Below are 17,674 nucleotides of genomic sequence, written 5' to 3'. Positions count from 1 at the left end.
GTCTAAGCAGAAAATGAGTATGTTTTAAACAAGTCCACTGGAAAAGAATTAGCAGTGAAACTGAAAAGAGCCATATGCCAATAAGGGGGAAAGTGACTCAAAGTGACATGCTGTAATAATATAATTGAGTTAGGATTAAATTGAAGAAGGATAAAAGCAAGGACAGAGCTAAAAAGGTAGAAGAGTACGACATGTGTTGCCTTGTTAAGTGGGAGATGGTCAACAGGAGGGGATTCTCTTGCCGTTTTCCTTTCATTTATAATTAGGCAGTGAAAGTACCAGGGGCATGTCAAGCCATTTGAGGGTTTAAATAAAACAGCAGTTCCCTGAACCATCATGGCTCAGTTTCAGCATCTCCCCATCCCCCATGGCTCCTTGGAAGCAGTGGGAGTCTACAGCTATCTCCTCCTGTGGGAAACCCTCCCTGGCTGACAGCATCCGGACCTTCGTCTCCCACCCTCAATCTTTATTGTTAAGGGAAAGGGGGAGGTGGGAAGGGTGTGAGGCACCCTTAAGAAATCCCCTGTTTATTTAAGAGTTTTTGCAGGCAGGGATATGGGGGAGGGCGCCTTTTTTCCTCCTCTGAATTCTCCTCTATTAATATATTCCATTTAAATTGCTCACGGCACCATGTACTAATTAGGAGTAGAATGACAGTTTGAGGAGAACAACTGAACCCATTTGAACTCTTGGAGTTCAGAGTTCATGTACATATGGGAAAAACATCTTCCCGTTTATTTCTGCAAATACTCTGCACATATCATGGAAAATATAGGTGATATGAACAGAGCTGGTCCTAATGGCTCTTGTAGATGCTTCCGATTCCAGCCAAAGAGATTTGAAATGCTCATTTAAAGAAAACATATACTGAAATGGTTCCATTGGTGATCACACACAGAGTTGCACTGATTTAAATGAAAGCGTTAATTTGATACCAGTTTAGATCTACACAATGAATGTCCTAAGGCATGTTAAAGCAGGCTTATTCCAGTTCACTATAAGTCAATGAAGAACAGTTTTCAGCTACACTAGAACAAGAATGCTACACAGAGCTACATGGAGTTGTGCACCAAATAAGTGAAAACAGTGCAGACAAGGCCCTTGTGTTAGTTAATCTTAGACTAGACACCTCAGCGCTTACCGTCAGTCAAAAGTCAGTGGTTTTTGCAACGTTTATGTAATAATAGCAATACTTAGTGATTGTAAGCACATATCTTACAGCTTTTTAGCCAGGTTTGTAAATTTTACCAGGCGCACACATTGATTTAACTTCCCCAAATCAATTTTCTTATTTTGATGACTTTTATTTTGTCCATTTAAAACTACACTTCAGGTGCTGGCTTTGAGCCACTTCCATTCCCAGTTCAGAGCACCCAAATATTGACTTGTACCAGCTTAATGAAATTGATTTTGACTTCTCACCTTTTATTATTTTGGCGGGAGGTTGTGTGGAGACCAACTCTATAATGAAACTGGATGATTTACTCAATACCACACAGCAAATCAGTGCCACAGCTGGAGACAACAGCAGACTTCTACAGAGAACCGCCATACAAATTTGACTACAGGTCTTGAAAAGCAGCATACTTGGATTGCCTGAAAGCTCCAGTTTATGAATTGTTTTTTCTCCAGTCTGTTAGGGAGAGGTTTCTATAAGAATAACTTGGTCTGTCCCTTTTTGATTCCTGTTCCTATTCCTGTTTCTGTCCTATCCTATCCTATCCTATCCTATCCTATCCTATCCTATCCTATCCTATCCTATCCTATCCTATCCTATCCTATCCTATCCTATATCCCATTCTTTCATTTTCTGCTATTCCTTATAGTGACCACATCACTTTGATATCTGTATGTGACACAATCGACTAATTTGTTGCTGTCTGTCCCATATGGTTTATTTGTTCTCTTTTACTCCAGGAGTGTCTCAGCCTAAGGAATTTAGGGAGAAATGCTGATGGTTTGGTGGAAGTGTGTTGAAGGTCTTTGGAGACACAAGCAATTCAAAGCCAATCAATGCATCTATAAATCCTTGTAAACTTCATATCCTGAATACCTAGTTACTCTTTCATTATGCTTTGACCCAACAAATGAGGCTGGGGTATTCCTAAGACACTCTTCATTTTTCACCGTGTGCTGCACTTTGTGTTATTTCTCCATGGCATGCATAAAGGAAAAGAAATGTATCTTGTAAACATTGATCTAGTTATTATTCTGCTTGCTTGGATAGCCTTAAAAATGGACATTTATCTATAGCTTAGATGTCTTAAATATAGGCTGTGTACCCAGACATAACAAGAATGCGGTCATACAGAGACCTCACCTATGATGAGTGTTTCACTCCTCTCACCATTTCCTAAATTTGACTTTTACCTCCCAATGGAGCCTGCAATTTAGTGTAACTACTTTGGGGGCACAGATTTCTGCAAAGTCCACGATGAAAAGCTACCTTTCTTCAGGAGTTAAGGGTTGAGGCCAACTCTTTTGTTTTCTTGAGGCTGGAAGTAGTAAACTGTAAGGACTTCAGGCAACATATGTGTAATGACTGACAGCCAAAATATAGAGACATAAAGAAATGGGTGTCAGGGCTAATGCAGTTCTGCACATCTCCATCACACATTTTAGACATGGGCATTTTTCTTTTTCAGCCTCTGTGTTTTAAAACAAACCGGATTGGGGCCATTGCTGCCTGTAGATTATGGCCCTCGAAGTGATAAACATGCTGTTCCATTGCTATTTGCCCCATGAGATAAACATTTCTGATGGATTTTTCTGACAAAACTGAGAAACCTAATAATCGCAACGTCAGAAAAAAAGTGAAAACTGATTCAGTTTGATCCCCAAAGGACAGGAGAGGGAAAACAGCAATAGGAGATACAGTTCTGTAAGACTGAACTTGTCAACTCTCTTTTAGACTGCTTTGAATAAGCACATTTCCTTGGTATTATAAATAAAGGCATCAGACAGTAATTTGCATGGATTAGGATTGTTAACGTTTATCAATTGCTGGGTTTTAAAGAACTCCCAAATTCTTGATAGGAGTGTCGCTTTGTAGTGAAAGATTCATGGTAGGAGTGAAAAAAAATCTGATGAATTTCAAGCTACAGATGAGAGAAAGCAAAGCCATCCAGATCTAAACTGAGATACCATTAGTGGTTCCCATAAATCAAATCATGTTTATAGCAGGGATACAGTTGAATTACCATCTGGACTTTTTAACCTCGACATTTATTTCCGAACCCTCCTCCAATATTGAAAGTAAACTTAACCCTTCCTTTCATCTTCAGGACTTTGACCTGGTGTCAGTTCTTATTTTGAAGGAATGATCTGATTTTAGATGGGGTACAGAATGTCACACGTGGCACGAGGTTGGAAGGACTGGGAGTTTCTTGCAGAAGACAAAGTCGTAAAAGAAATAAAATACACTCAATCTTAAATGAGATCAGCTGAATAGAGGGTCAGTGGGAATGAAGTCAGGGGGAGGATAAAGAAAGGAGGGTTCATTTTAATTCAGGTAGAGGATGTAGATGGGGTCCAAGGACAATGTAGCAAAACGTGTAACAGTCAAAAGGAACCTATATTCTCTCAGGATCTGGGGGATTATCAGGAGGTAGATGGGTGATGAAGAGCTGGATCCTGTTTTCGTTGGTGCTAATAACAAAACTGTCATTGCCTTTAATAGTACATCCACCCCATTCTGTGCAAGTGAGAACATTAACCCTTTACTGGCAAAACAAATCAAGCTGACATCAAGCAGTTCTTTAAAGCCTTGGAGAAAAAAAACAGCAAGATATCTGGATGCAGGGGTTTTTATGTTGGGGTTTTTTTATTTCCTTTCAGTCTACCTCTGAACTTCCTGATTCAGTCAAGGAGCTGCCAAAGCAATCAGTAAAAGATATTGTTGTTCTATTTCCAGCTCAAACTGAAAGAAGCGTCAGGAGGAGCCACAGGAGAGGCTGGCTCTGCTGCAAGCCCCTTCTGCAGACCTCTCTGCTGTGAGTGGCTGGTCAGACCTTAGGGTTTGTTCACAGGCAGCTAGGAAGCATTTCTGAGGATTGCCCTTTCCCATGTCACGTCTCCAAAGTTTTCCTTTCTTCCTCTGCTTAGTTGTCCTGGGTTTAGCAGTTGACTGCTACTGCTAAACCCAGGACATTAGTGCACAGAGGCTGCGTGGCACAGACAGCAGGACCTGGCCAGCAGCGCTCTGACTCCTTGGAGTCCTCCCTCCTGATCACGGGTTTCTTGTGCCTGTGTCTCATGTGGGGCAGAGCAGCATTTTGGTACACCACAGGGTGTTTGAAGAAGTGCACTAACTTTGATGTCTTCCAGTAAGAGATAACTGTGGTTACATAGGTATATATATGAACAGTATGAGGCACTCTAGTGAAACCTCACTGCACGTACACACAGCTGTGTGCTAAGTATATATCTGGTGCTAAGCAAGGTGATCATAGGGCTTTTTTAACTGGCTGAGAGAGTGAGGTGCAGGTAGGGCAACTCATCCCAGGATCATGCCATGGAACAGTGCAAGTCCTCTGGCCATCCTACCTGCTTGTCCTATCTTCTGATATTAAACAGGATGCTTTTCTTTAAGGCTAGCTTCCCTGAAGAAAAATGCCTTCCCACCAGCTCTCCAAAGCTGTTTTGGTAGATGCCTTTTGTGTCATATGTTTCAAAGTGAAATGACGTTTTCTACCTAAGTTCTTGTTATAGACAACCTCATATATCACTCCCAGGCTGGTGCTAGGAACCTTTTAGTCTATTGGCGACATTACTGCCATTTCCTATCTCTCCCTTTCCTGAATTTACCTAACCCAGAGCTCAGGCCTTTTGTTGGAATGATTTTCTGCCTTCCGGCCCTGCGTGCCGTGTGTCAGATTATGTGCAAAAGGTCGCAACCCACTTCCCGTGGCTTTAGACACAGGATGAGGAAATGAAGAGGAGCGAAGTTACTGATTTCATTTTGGAGGTCAGGATGGGTTTTCTTGGGGTAGGGTTGGAGTCCAGAGATCAAATGCTGCCATTTGTTATCCGTGTGTTTTTAAACAAGAAACCCCAACAATTATTCATGTTGCTGAATCGGAAATACTTCTCAAAACTGCTGACAAAAAGAACAGGACAATAGGTGGATGGTGAGGAGAGATTATATATACACACTCATATATATATATATATAGCCCGGACACAGACATCCAGTTTTGTTGGAAACAGTCTGAAGACATGAGGAGCAATCTGAAGATCATCAATGAACTGCCCAAAGGGTGGCAAGCTGCCTTGTTTGCTCAGTAATTCTCCTTTAGTGTTGAGCAGTCTAATTACGTACTAACCCACACTCAGAAACCATAACGTCAAAAGGGTAAGTGTCTGAAATAGTGCCAGGGGAATGTTTTCCAGCACTGGGGAATCCCAAACTTTGCCCAGTACAGGACTGCACTGGCTCCAAGCCAGCAGCCTGAGGCTGCACTGGAAGCACATACAGAAGAAAACATTGAGCCTGGAGAAGAGAAGGCTCCAGAGAGACCTTAAAGCAGCTTCCAGTGCCTAAAGGGAGACTGCAAGAAAGCTGGAGAGGGACTTGTAGGGCAGGTGAACAAGGGTATGTAGTGATAGGACAAGGGGGAATGGGAATGGCTTTAAGCTGAAAGAGGGTAGACTCAGATTAGATTTTAGGAAAAAGTTCTTTACTATGAGGGTGGTGAGGCACTGGCACAGGTTGCCCAGAGAAGCTGTGGCTGCCTCATCCTTGGCAGCGTTCAAGGCCAGGTTGGATGGGGCTTGGAGCAACCTGCTCTAGTGGAAGGTGTCCCTGCCCATGGCAGGGGGCTGGAACTGAATGAGCTTTAAGGTCCCTTCCGACCAAACCATTCTGTGATGCCTACCACCTTCTTTCTCTGTCAGAGGGTGGAGGTATCCCCACGTATGCTGTTAGGACATGATCTGAGTGGCCTTCTCATGAATGGAGACAGGTATGCTTCAGCCTGGGGCTGCTGAGGGCAGCCATCACATACCATGTGTGAAGAGCCACAACACAGGGTGCAATGGGAGATATACGCATATCCAGCTGATGATTTGGATAGCAGATCTTGGGTTCACAGGTGGGTTGGTGACAGCACATCCTCTTCTCTTACTCCCACCAGCCACCGAACTGGCAGATTCACTCTGACATTGTGCTCCTGCACAAGTCCAGCAGCAGTTCAGGGATGTGCATCCCAGCCTGCATGTTCCAAATCTGCCAGTTTCCTTCCAGATCTGTTGTGCTGAACTGGAGGCGGAAGGAAAACAAACAAAGAAGCAAACAGATGGAAGGGAAAAGCCCAAAAGCCCTTCCTCTCTGCAGGTTGTTGGTTGTACCTACAGCTCTGGCTGGTTTATGTATGCATTCAGTGTAAGTTCTCTAAGGAGTATCCTGCAGTCATTTCTCAGCGAGTGTGAACAAACTCATTAACAGCTCCTTTACTGGAATGATAAGTTGTTTCTTAATGAAGGGAAAAATAAATACCCTCCCTAACCCAGGCTCCATCACTAGAAGTCACACATCATTCTTAAAGACTCCTTATTTTCCACCAGAGACATTTGTGTACAGCCCTTAAACAAAATGATAGAGCTTGTTTCTCCTTCTTAGAGGCTCTTTTAGATGCTCAAATTGCACAGCATTTTTTAGATGCTTTTCAGAGTTTTATCCCAGATGTGAGTGGCTTAGGTTCAGTAAAATAAGAAATAATGATCTGAATCTTCACCCATTTTAGGAAGGAAGGATCGTAGCACTTAAAACATGGGACCAAGGCCCAAGAGATTTGGGATCTATTCCAAGCTCTGCCATTGACCTGCTATGTAGTTTTACTTGTAAGGAAGCCACTTAAGCTCACTGTCTTTCAATGTGCCCATTTGTGAAATGAAGATAATAATGCCAAGCTCACAAGGGGGCTGTAAAGGTTAATTAAATAGAGTTTTTAGGTGATTTCCCTTCTTTGGATGAAAATTGCCACAGAAGTATTGTTTATTAATGAACTTTGTGCAAAAATGACAATTGTGAATTTTAGCAGTAAAGAAATAAGTGGGGACTTCTGTGTGTGTAAAAAAAAATGCACACATGACAATTTTTTTATGATTATCTTCTTTTTTTTCAAGCTGAATAGATTTAGTTTGATATTCAAAAATATGGCAGTGTTGTGCGTCTTTTTGTCCATTTTGGAATGTAATTACATGAAGATGTCTGTACAAGGAACTAGAAAAACTATCACCGTGCTAGCTATTTTCAGACTTAGGCTTTTGTTTTCTTTTTCATCCAGTCTCACATAATACAGCCAGGAAGATCTTATCCTTGCCAGTTTTCAGACTTCACTACAACCTGGACTGACACAGCAATCAAGCAGTTTGATTGCATTATTTGTCACATCTGTGTTCTGCAGGATTGGGTGGGATGTGTTCTGCCATCCTGCCTCTCATCTGTGTGGACATGGGAACCTATGTTAAGTCAGGTACCAACATTCAATCACATGCTTTGCAGGGACTAAACCTGCTCCTGTCCCTCACTCAAGTCACTTGGTGAGAGTTTTCACTTTCATGTCTGTCTATGAATATGGTGAATTATTGGGCTTTTCACTACCATTAGAGCTTTTGCACCACTCTTATGTAAAGGGATGCTTCAACAAAGTGCAAGATAACAGGAGAGGAAATATAAGATCATCTCCTGTGAAACCTGCTTACATTGGAGCTTGAGTTTGGGCTAAAGATTTAAATTATTTCCCTCTCTTTCTGAACAAGGTGACCTACCCCATAACCAGAGAAATTCCAAATGAATAAGAGATATTGAGTTATCTTGTCCACCTGTCCCCTCCTGCACAAGATTGAGAGGGTGCCATGGATTCTGGCAGTGGGCTGTGCACAACCCATAACAAAGGCTGCACACAAATATGAATCACATACTTAAAAGGTCCAAAAGAGTTTACTCTGGGCTTCTTACCCTTCCTTATAGTTGGTGGGAATGGGGCCCTAGAACTTAAACAGGTTGGCAAAAGAGATTGAATCTATCCCTGAAAACAATAGATTTAATCCTGTGAACTCCTCAGATGCTCTTTTTGCTGCTAGTGCTTCTTGTGCCATTTTTGCCACTGAGACATTCCCCTAGGATGCTGCTTTTAAGAAAAAAAAAACACATATACAAAGAATACTAACTGTGTAAATCTAGCATCAGTGGTTTCCTGAGTAGAGCTTGTGGGATGGCTGCCTGAGTCTCAGATGCAAAAACAGTTCACTGCAGATTGGAGAGCCCTATAAACAGAAAAAGAGAACCTGGAAAGACAAAGAAAAATGAGTCTTTTCAATAGCATCAAGGGAAATAGCATCTTGACTTTTTCCTGCTACATAAAGACTCCTTCTCACCCTCCCCCATCTCTTTCCAGCCACTATGTGTCTGCATACCTGGAAATATTCCCTTGGTATTAAAGACTGAGATTTGTTCAAGCTGCATAAAAACATTTGACATGAGCTTTGGGCTCTCTGAAAAACCCTTAAAAAGCTAATTCACATATAAACAGACTCTAGCTGTTATCCACTGACAACAACATGAATGGAACCAAAATGCAATAAACCTCTCCAAGACTATCATGGTAAAACCCCTCAGTTCTCTGGAGGTCAGGGTGAAAAGAAAGTCCACTTCCAAGCCCAAAAAGCTCTTGGGTGTGAACAGTCCTGGACCAAAGCAAGAAGGGATTTTTGAAAGCAAGAACCTGGTTAACCACCTTCTGATTTTAATTGAAATTGTCTCATCTGCTGATGGGGCCTATAGAGATGTCATGGGCAGCACAGGGAGGAGGAAAGCACCTCACCTGGCCCCAGTTTTCTGTGAATTCATCAGTGGGAAAAGCTGCAGCATCTTTACAGCTTCCTCCTTGCTCTCCTGGACTTTCCTTCATGCATTTCTCTCCTGGGGAGCCAGCTAAACCCCATTTTCCCAGACTGCAAGAGGTAGGTTTGCATTCAAGAAAAGGGCCAAACAAGCAACAAAGGTGGGAATCGGGGAGACACCAGCCATGGGGGAATGGACTCTTGAAGAGTTAGTTGCAAGAGTTGTGCTGAACTTTCCTCCTGGGTACTGTCTGGGTTTAAAACTGCTCTTAGAATTTCTTTCATTGCTTTCTCATACGTTGGTGAGAGGTCTGGAGTTTTTTAGATTATTTGCATTGAGGCTGTCCACATTTTCTTGGGTTGTCACTGACAAATATTCATATCCAGTTTGAGGAAACCAGTTTCTCTCAATATTTGTCCCCCAAAATATCTTCACTAACACCTGTTGGGTGATCCCACTGAAATCTTTGCCTGTTAACTGTTGCTGGATCAGGATTTCACGTGCCATTCCTGCGCATTCATCTTTTATCTCTAGTCCTTAAAGAAAATGGGCAATTAAGGTTTTCACTGTGAATATTGCCACCCTTTCTCTGCTAGCATGGCTTTGTTGGTGCTTGAGTTGTGTCAATGACACTAAAGGACTTCAGCTGAGTGCTCAGTTGATTGTTTTTTGGGGGGAAATGAAAACAAAACCAAAACCCTACCAACAAATCTGATGCATTCGCTTGAGTTATGGAGAGTGACATGGATCTAAACAGTTTGCCCAGGTGAGGCCAAAATTTGGCTGCCTTGCATACATGTCAGGGCATGCGGGCCCATGTAGGTATGTGTTACTGTGAACATCTTCTGTGCCTCTAAAGAGAAGTTTACAGAGTTGCTGACACGATTTGCTGTGAGCAGTGATCTGCAGAGTGTCAGCTGGGAGACCATTTTCTGTTGGAAAAGAAACAGAACAAAATAAATGCATTTGGTCATTTCACTGAATTCTGGAATGTAAAGCAGGTTTCCCCAGCAAGAAAGAGAAGAAGCTGTGCTCATTCTGGCAGCAAAGATGTAAAGAAAATGGCAATCAGTCTTAGTGGGGTTTGTGTGTGGTGCTTATTAATCTGAATTTACATTTCTTCTGTTGAAACTGGGGGGGTTACAAAGTGATCTGAATTAACGTGAGCTGACAGTTGCTGTGCTTACAGACCTTCAACACACTGTGTACAAGGGAAATAGTTTCCTTTCCAGTCTTTGACATTCTCTGCTCAGAAGATTTTTTATTTTAACCCCAGTCCTAATTGCCCTTCAGTATCAAAATTAATTGTGTTTTCTGCTAAAAGGCCAGTGCAGTTTAAGGTTACTCCAGGGTCCCAGCAGCCGATGCATCTTCTGTAAATGGCTTGATTGCCGTCTGTGGAGAGGAGTGCTGGGAGAGATTTGCTTGACCGAGGCTATACATTACAGTCCAATTAGTGTGAAGATCACTACATGAGTCTTTAACTTTATCTAGTAACTGTCGGAATCTCTAATGCTGAGAGTGGAGCGAGGAAGAGGGATGCAGAGCCCACCTGGGCAGCCATAGAGAGACCATGCAGATTTCCCGGCTCCCCTCTAACCATCTTGCAGGCAGCAGAGGGAGCAGTTGGAGGATGGAAAGACTTTGAGCTGCACTTCTCATCCTAGAGATGCTGAGACAAATATCCATTTATCCCCTTTACTTCTTTGCTGCTTTACTGACATATTAGTGTATGGTTTTGATATTTTTTTTTTTTCCCTTCTTGAGACTGTTCATCTGAGGCCTGGATTCATTTAATGTAACCTGAGGCAGTGGGCTGAAGTGGATGGGAATCTGCTAGCCCTGGGTCCTCTGTGCTAATGAGAAGGACAAACACATCTAGAAAAATGAGTGAAATTCCCACAGTGATCTTCAGAGCTGGTTCCCCCCTGTCCCTTTGTCCTACAGCCAGATCTTCAAACTCAGGTGTTTCACCGAAGTGTTCAAAAGTGAGCAAGAGTTAGACTTTTAATTGCTCTGTGCTCCTGTTTGGCTCATGGTAAAGTCAAGCAAAAATATGGTTTCTCAGCATAAAGGCCAATTCTAATATTAAATGCACTTTGCAGACCATAGAGTAGATCTATAAGACAGGTAGTACAGATAATCTCCTATGAGCTAGAAATTACTTCCTTTTAAATCTGCAAGGATGAGTATAGGCTGTGATTTACAAGTGTAATTATAACTATAAATGGTCAACTGAAACCATCTCAGTGTAGTCTTGAAGCCTTATATCTTCACATCAAACCCATACTGTGCAAACACTGCAAAACACTGGCACACAAACAGGCTGAAAAATGGCTCTAGAATATTCTCACCCCTACAGTTATGTTCATACAAGTTTACCCTACAACATACATAAGATCAGCCTCTATATTGTTGTCAATGGTTGCTACAAAGCAACCTGATGAGACATCAGGTTTTGCCTTATCAGAGGCATCTGGAACATCTGGAATCAATTTTTGGTCAGTCTGTGGCGCAAGTCATAAGGGTTCTTGTCTGCAGTATCTAGGCCTCATGTCTTCCAAAATGTCTTCTAAAAGTAGTTGCAACAACTGATATTAAGGAAAACTATTAAGAAATGTTGAAAAAGTTTGAAAGCTCATGATAAATAGAATGCAAAGTCCCTGCCTGACATTTTTCACATCTCCACCCTTTATTTTTCAGCTAATTTTAATGCTTAATGTCTTCTTTTCTGAGTCAGTCTCCAAACCAGGAAATGAAGAGGCAGCTGCAAAAGTGGAAAAAAACATGGGGAGAAAAACTTGTTATATGACACCATCTCACAGAACTTCCAAAACAGTGAACTTTCTGTAACAACTCCACTTCTCATTACAATCTCATTTGACACTGGAGCAATTATGACTAAAACAACAACAACAACAAAATCTACATCAGTATTTCAGCATTTGGGAGCTTACATGTCACCATAATGTGTTAGACATCACCCCCCTTCTTTCTTTTTTTTTTCCTCCTGATGTGTTAAAGATATTAGTTGTATTAATGCAGTTCTGGTATCCACCAGACTAGTTCTCTTTTCTGTGCGCTGCAGAAGCAGTTGTATTCTTCTTCAGTATCAGGGACACAGCCATAGACTTCAACCACTATCTTCAACCCTGTTTTACCTGCTGGATGCACATACTTAGAATTCTGCTCGCCACCAGTTTTTCTACATGGTTCACTACAGATCTTGTATCAATATGCAGTGTTGTGTTTGCACAACTCAGAGATAAGGGAGTCTCTCTCTCTCAAAGGCATTTTAGATTAAATAAGTCTGGTAATGGGATGAGAGCTGAGTCTCTCATCCACTGTTCTTCTAAAGGTTCTTTAAAATGACAGTGAATTGAAAGCCCACTTCAGCTGGCTCGAGCAGAATAGCCATACTGAACAGTAGCTTTTTTCCTGTGATAAACAAAGTTGTAAGTTGCTTAAGGTAGAAGCAACTAAAATTAACCTTATTAGAACTTATGAAATTAAACATCTGAGAAGAAATAATATGGCGTAGCATAATTATTTATTAGGGTTTCCCACCACAAAATTCTATGGGATGAATTCAAGGGAAAAAAATTATTTGGGAGAGGGGCAACAGAAAATAACATGGTGGATATCTCACCTTTCAGATATGTATAAACTTTGGTTAAACTCTCTTTAGCATATATAAACTCAATTAACAGCAGGTAACTTCCTGCTATTTGGGTTTCCCATTATCTACCCCTCATTACTGTGTGAAGAGAAAATGAACTGTTACAAAAGACAGCAAAGAAACATATTTCAAAGCAATATAAAATAGCATTTCTAAGGACCAACATAAGCAGGTATGTGAGTCTGTGAAAGAAAATATCCTGTTTGTAAGTGCCTTTTAGAACTGGTCACAAATAGGTTTCTTGTTCCTTTTTGGGAAATCCTGAACTGGCTAGTCTCAGATACAGGACGCTGAAGCGTGGGGTCTTTACCATGACCTCCTGTGTGATGAGAATACAAATAATAATTAAAGATTGCTCTAATTCAACACTTATTTGTGGCTGCAGCATTTCCAACCTCTCTGCCTTAACAGCATGGAAGGAATACAAAGGAAAATTCTGCATGTCAGAAAGTTATGAAACAAAGGCAAAGTGGAGAGGAGACAGAAATATAAAGTCAAAATGAAACCCTCCATCTTTCTGTCAAACTGAAACAATAAATAATAATGGCATCTTGCATTTATATAGCGGTTTTCATCCAGAAAAGCTGGAAAGCTCTTTGGAAACTTTACAAACTACTGTGGAGGAATAGGAATGATTTCATACACTGATCTATTGAAGGCTCCCACTTCTGTAAACAGTTACAGTCTACAGCAACATTACATCTCAGACTGGGACAGGTAGAGACTGATCTTGAGAGATATTGGATGGATCTGTAGTTAGTCAGAGTAAATCTTCAAAGTCCTCTGGGAATTTACACTGCTGACAGTTATTGTTCCTCATGATCAGGCACTTGGTAAAGAAATAAAATTATGGATAGATGAAATAGTTGCTGATCCTTGTCTGTGAAATGTGGCAATAGTAGCCAGAGCTTTACAATTAAAATCCCTAGTAATTCATCAATTTTGAGATGGTAAACATACTCATTTCAAGGAGTCAGATCCTCTGTCCAGCCATTCCTCATTGTTATCATATGGCTGACACCCTTTCTTCCTGATTTTAATATATGGGTGTGTATAGAAAAAAGTGTTGTAAGAGCTAGCTGAAAACAACACAAACCTTCCAGATTTACATCCCTGCCACATTCAATTGTCAGGCAAAGCACGGAAGGAAAAAAAAAAGAATGAATAATTAGTGAGGTGAAGAAACTTGATTAAGCTTTCTAGTTCTATCATATGTTTCACTTACAAAATCACACCAGATACTCAAGAAGTCTGTTGGATATTAAGAGATGGCATAAAGATCCTCAATGGAGGAAAATGCTTTCTGATTTTTGTGGTCTTTTTGTTCCAAGAAGGATCACATAATTTTGGCTCTTGAATAATATTTCTGTAACTAGCTGTCAGCTCAGGAATTCCCTGTGTGTGAATGTATTTATCAGCTGCCACAATGTACTTCTGCACTGAAGTACCACATTTACAGGATCCGTCCAGCACCTCCTAATGGTGACAGCAAAAGGTGAATGAATGAAACAGAAAAAACCAGTTCCAGGAACAACAGAATTAAGAAGATGCCTTCAGATTTGTATGGTTTCATCTTGCTGGCCTCTGGCAGGGTGTTTCGATGGGATCACATATTACTGGCACGAGTACTGCCCAAGCTTGACCACTTATTTTCATTACATTTCAAGAAACACAACTCCTCCCAAATTTGACTGCATGGAGGCACAAAAAATAGAAGTCCCTTTCTGTTAATTCATTTTCTTGTCTCCTAACACTTCCAGCGTCATGCATCTTCCCATTCGTGAAAGTGCAGCCCAAGCAATTTCTCATGATGCCCAACCATGACTCCTCACCACTTGAAATGACTTTGCTTATTCCAACAGTGTTTTGGATGCAACTGGAGTTTGACATGAGCAGGTGCTTTGCTTTAGCAGCCTCTGTAATCTCCTGTTTAACATCCAGAATAGTGTCTAGAACGTTCCCCTGCTTCCTCTCTGTCCATCTCTGTCCACATATGGCCCTGAGACCATAATTTGTGGTGTCCAGCAAAACAGATATTTCTTCACGCTGCCACGACTAAGAAGTGGAACCACAATGCTTTGGTTTGCAGTCTTTTTAACCCAACGCTCTCTTGGCCAATGTGTTTTGGGCAGATGGGGAAAAGGAGACGGAACATACACTGCCTTAACTAGTGATCTGAGCAATGATTAAGCATGATAAAGCTTTAAGTATCAGCTTCTCCTATCAACACCTGACAAACCCACAGCATAAATGCTATGCAGCCCAAGAAAAAAAGTATTTAGTCTGCTGTTGAACCAAAGGCAGCTCTCCAGACAACAGCTAAGAAATAGTTATCTCCTCTGTGGGGGCATGTAGTGCCAAACAAAGGTGAAACAGGGACAGTGTGTCTGCACTTCTTTAAACTGTTTTCAGTAGTAAGTACTCTGTAACAATAGGAAATCATGGAAAGAATCTGGAGGCTACTCAATATCAGTAGTTTTTTAGGCTTTTAGGAATGTATTTCTACGCCCCTAAGGTTTTTTTAAGTCATGGTAGTCTTTTGAGAAGCTGGAAATTTAAAATCAGTGTTGTAAATTCAGTCTCTGCATCAGCAATTCCCATCTACATCATGAGACACTCGAAAGCTGTGCAGCTACATTTTGTTACAAACATGAGCTATTTAGCCACCCCGATCAGCATCCTAAATTTTGCACATTAAATTATGGGATCTCTGGCTTCACAAAAGTATTTTACTTTCCAGATGGTAGAAACAGTGCTGGATATTGAGAAAAAAAAAATCCCTTTTTGCGAAATCAGTGATTTCAAGGTTACATTACATTACTTTGAATCTCACAGGTGGTGTTACTGGTCTTCCAGGTGGTTACTGGGGAAGCTCATTATGCAAAAGCTAGTTTGCTGGTGGAATATAGGTTGATCTGTTCAAAGCCACACAGGGTTGCAATAGGACAAACTTCTGTTAAAAGTAAGTGAAAGTTGGATGCTTACTTCTTCTTCACGCTTCTGAAAACCTCCTGCTGTTTTTACTTCTTGAACATGAGAAGGAGGTTGGCCAGAGCAGCTATTACAGGCTACTTCTAACAAATGCTTCATATTGCTGGTGACTGGGAGCCCCCAAGAGTTCTTGTCCCACATTTTGCCTGGCAATTAAATAGGCTGAGATATAATTTGCGCCCCATATTCTCTGTGTTGAAGGCAGTAGGTTTCTTCATTTTTAGCCTAACTCTTCTGTCACCTTCACCAGTTCTACATTATTTATGTTAACTCCATGGCCTAGGGGTGGGAGGGAGAGGGGAATTATTCCTAATTTACTGAAAGTGAGAGAAGAATCAGTCACTTCTTTCTTTAAAATTTTGTGGAGGATTGTTAATCAAAGTTAAAACAAATCTGTGTTCCAACGCAGAGGTGGGCGAGGAAATGTGTGCCTAACACATATGCACTTTGGGGCTCCTGCAGAAGGAAACAGAGTTCTGGAAACTGTTGTGAGAAAAACACTAAAGACACCAGACTTGATGCTATGCCACAGACTGGAAATGAGGCTTCAGACAATATCCAGCTATGTTTGAACCTACTTGAAGAGTTCCATTTTATTCTCCGTCCTGGGATGCACAACATAAATTATCTCCCTTTCTTATTTGCCTTGAAAAGAGCCTGGCTTGAAGCAGGACAATGACTTAAAGTAGGAGCCGGGCAGAGAATACATCAGGTATTCGACCTGCCGGCCTATGAAATGCAGTGTCATCATAACCCAAAGGGCGTATCATTAGTCACTGAAGGAAGGAAGTGCAAGCATGCCTGGAGAAATCAATAGAAGGTCCTTGTCTAGTAACACGAAGAGAACAGCACCGATGTTTATGTCTTTGCCCTTCACATACTTTGCTCTTCCTTCCTCTCCAGTCACCTTTTCACTTTATCCAGAATTTCATTTTCCTGATTGCTGAGTATAAACAGAGGAGCGTAGTAACCAAGGATCAGGCTGCAATCCAGTCTTTTCTCAGGAAAAAAAAAAGATCCATCAAGCCCAGTGTTTCTGTATGGCGGTTATCTGATTTGGCTCCTGCTAACTAAAAACATATGCAACTGGTTATCTCCATCAACACAGTTTAATTCAGCTCTGGTCCGTATTAGTGTGTTTTTCTGCAACTGATGTCTCTTAGTGCCATGGGTGAACTGTTACTGTTAAAATCATGTTTAAATATGAAGATCAAACAAATGGTCCAAAGGTTCCTAGCATCTACAGATTCATTAAGCAATACGAAAATACTTTGCCATGTTTTGAGTAAACCTAGTAATTCTTCCCCAAAATATCATGCGCTTGACAAATGAGGAACCAGATTAATACAAAATTGCAGAGTTGTGCTAGACTAGGGGGTAATAATTCAAAATTGTCAAGACTCCTTTTAATTCCATATCTCTGCACTTGACCTGTTCTTTTACTTTTGTGCCTCGATTTACCCACCCATAAAATGAACAAAACAGTAGTAATGTGCATCCTACACAAGCTACAAAGCACCACTCATTACTGTCAGGGAAATGCTCTGAAATTATGCAGCTGTATTCATAGCAAAAAACCAACGAATTAACAAAATATGTTCAGGCAATGCACATTTGTCGGCTTCCATGAGAAAACTGTGAAGTGTTATGAATAATGTGGTTCACTGGTGGCTGTTTGTTCTAACAATCCTGATTTGTACGTTACATGAAGGCAAAAAAAAAATCCTTTCAGGCTCAGTTTGACCCTTCCTCTCCCTGCCCCTGATTTCTTTCCATTCTGGCCCTTGACAGGAGTACAAAATATACGTGAAGGACAAGAATAACTTTTTAGACCAAAACATTTGTATTATTAGAAGAGGTTAGGGTGTGCCTCGGAGGGCAGGAGGTAAATCTGCTGAACAGTCTAAAAGCTTTATTTATGGAAATGTCCTTAAGAACAGGGGAAAGAAGAAATATTACTAATAATATCACAATAATTTCCAAGATCCCAAGTCAGCCAAGCTGTACATGAGCATACACGTGCATACACATTCCAGAAAGACATTTGCAAAGCTCAGAACTTGGATCAGTTTTCCAGCTAAAGCAAATCAACCTAACTCTATGAAACTCAATGGAATAATGTCTCTACCCCAGCTGAGAACTGTGACAGTGTCTCATTA

At 41.1% G+C, this 17,674-nt stretch overlaps 1 long non-coding RNA gene across 1 annotated transcript; it reads left to right on the top strand.

Annotated features, from left to right (window-relative positions):
* The first annotated feature begins 15,417 nt into the window (after positions 1-15,417).
* On the top strand, positions 15,418-17,185 carry LOC134167164 (uncharacterized). Its single transcript, XR_009966113.1, has 2 exons — positions 15,418-15,486; positions 15,925-17,185. It is a non-coding gene; the product is annotated as an uncharacterized LOC134167164 (long non-coding RNA).
* Positions 17,186-17,674: the final 489 nt, after the last annotated feature.

The sequence above is a fragment of the Pezoporus occidentalis genome, unplaced genomic scaffold (assembly GCF_034315485.1).
Source record: "Pezoporus occidentalis ecotype Australia unplaced genomic scaffold, CSIRO_AGI_Poc_V1 ctg11, whole genome shotgun sequence".
NCBI classification, from domain to species: Eukaryota; Metazoa; Chordata; class Aves; order Psittaciformes; family Psittacidae; genus Pezoporus; species Pezoporus occidentalis.
Note: the sequence above shows the minus strand (reverse complement) of the source record. Positions and strands in the feature narration are given on the sequence as shown.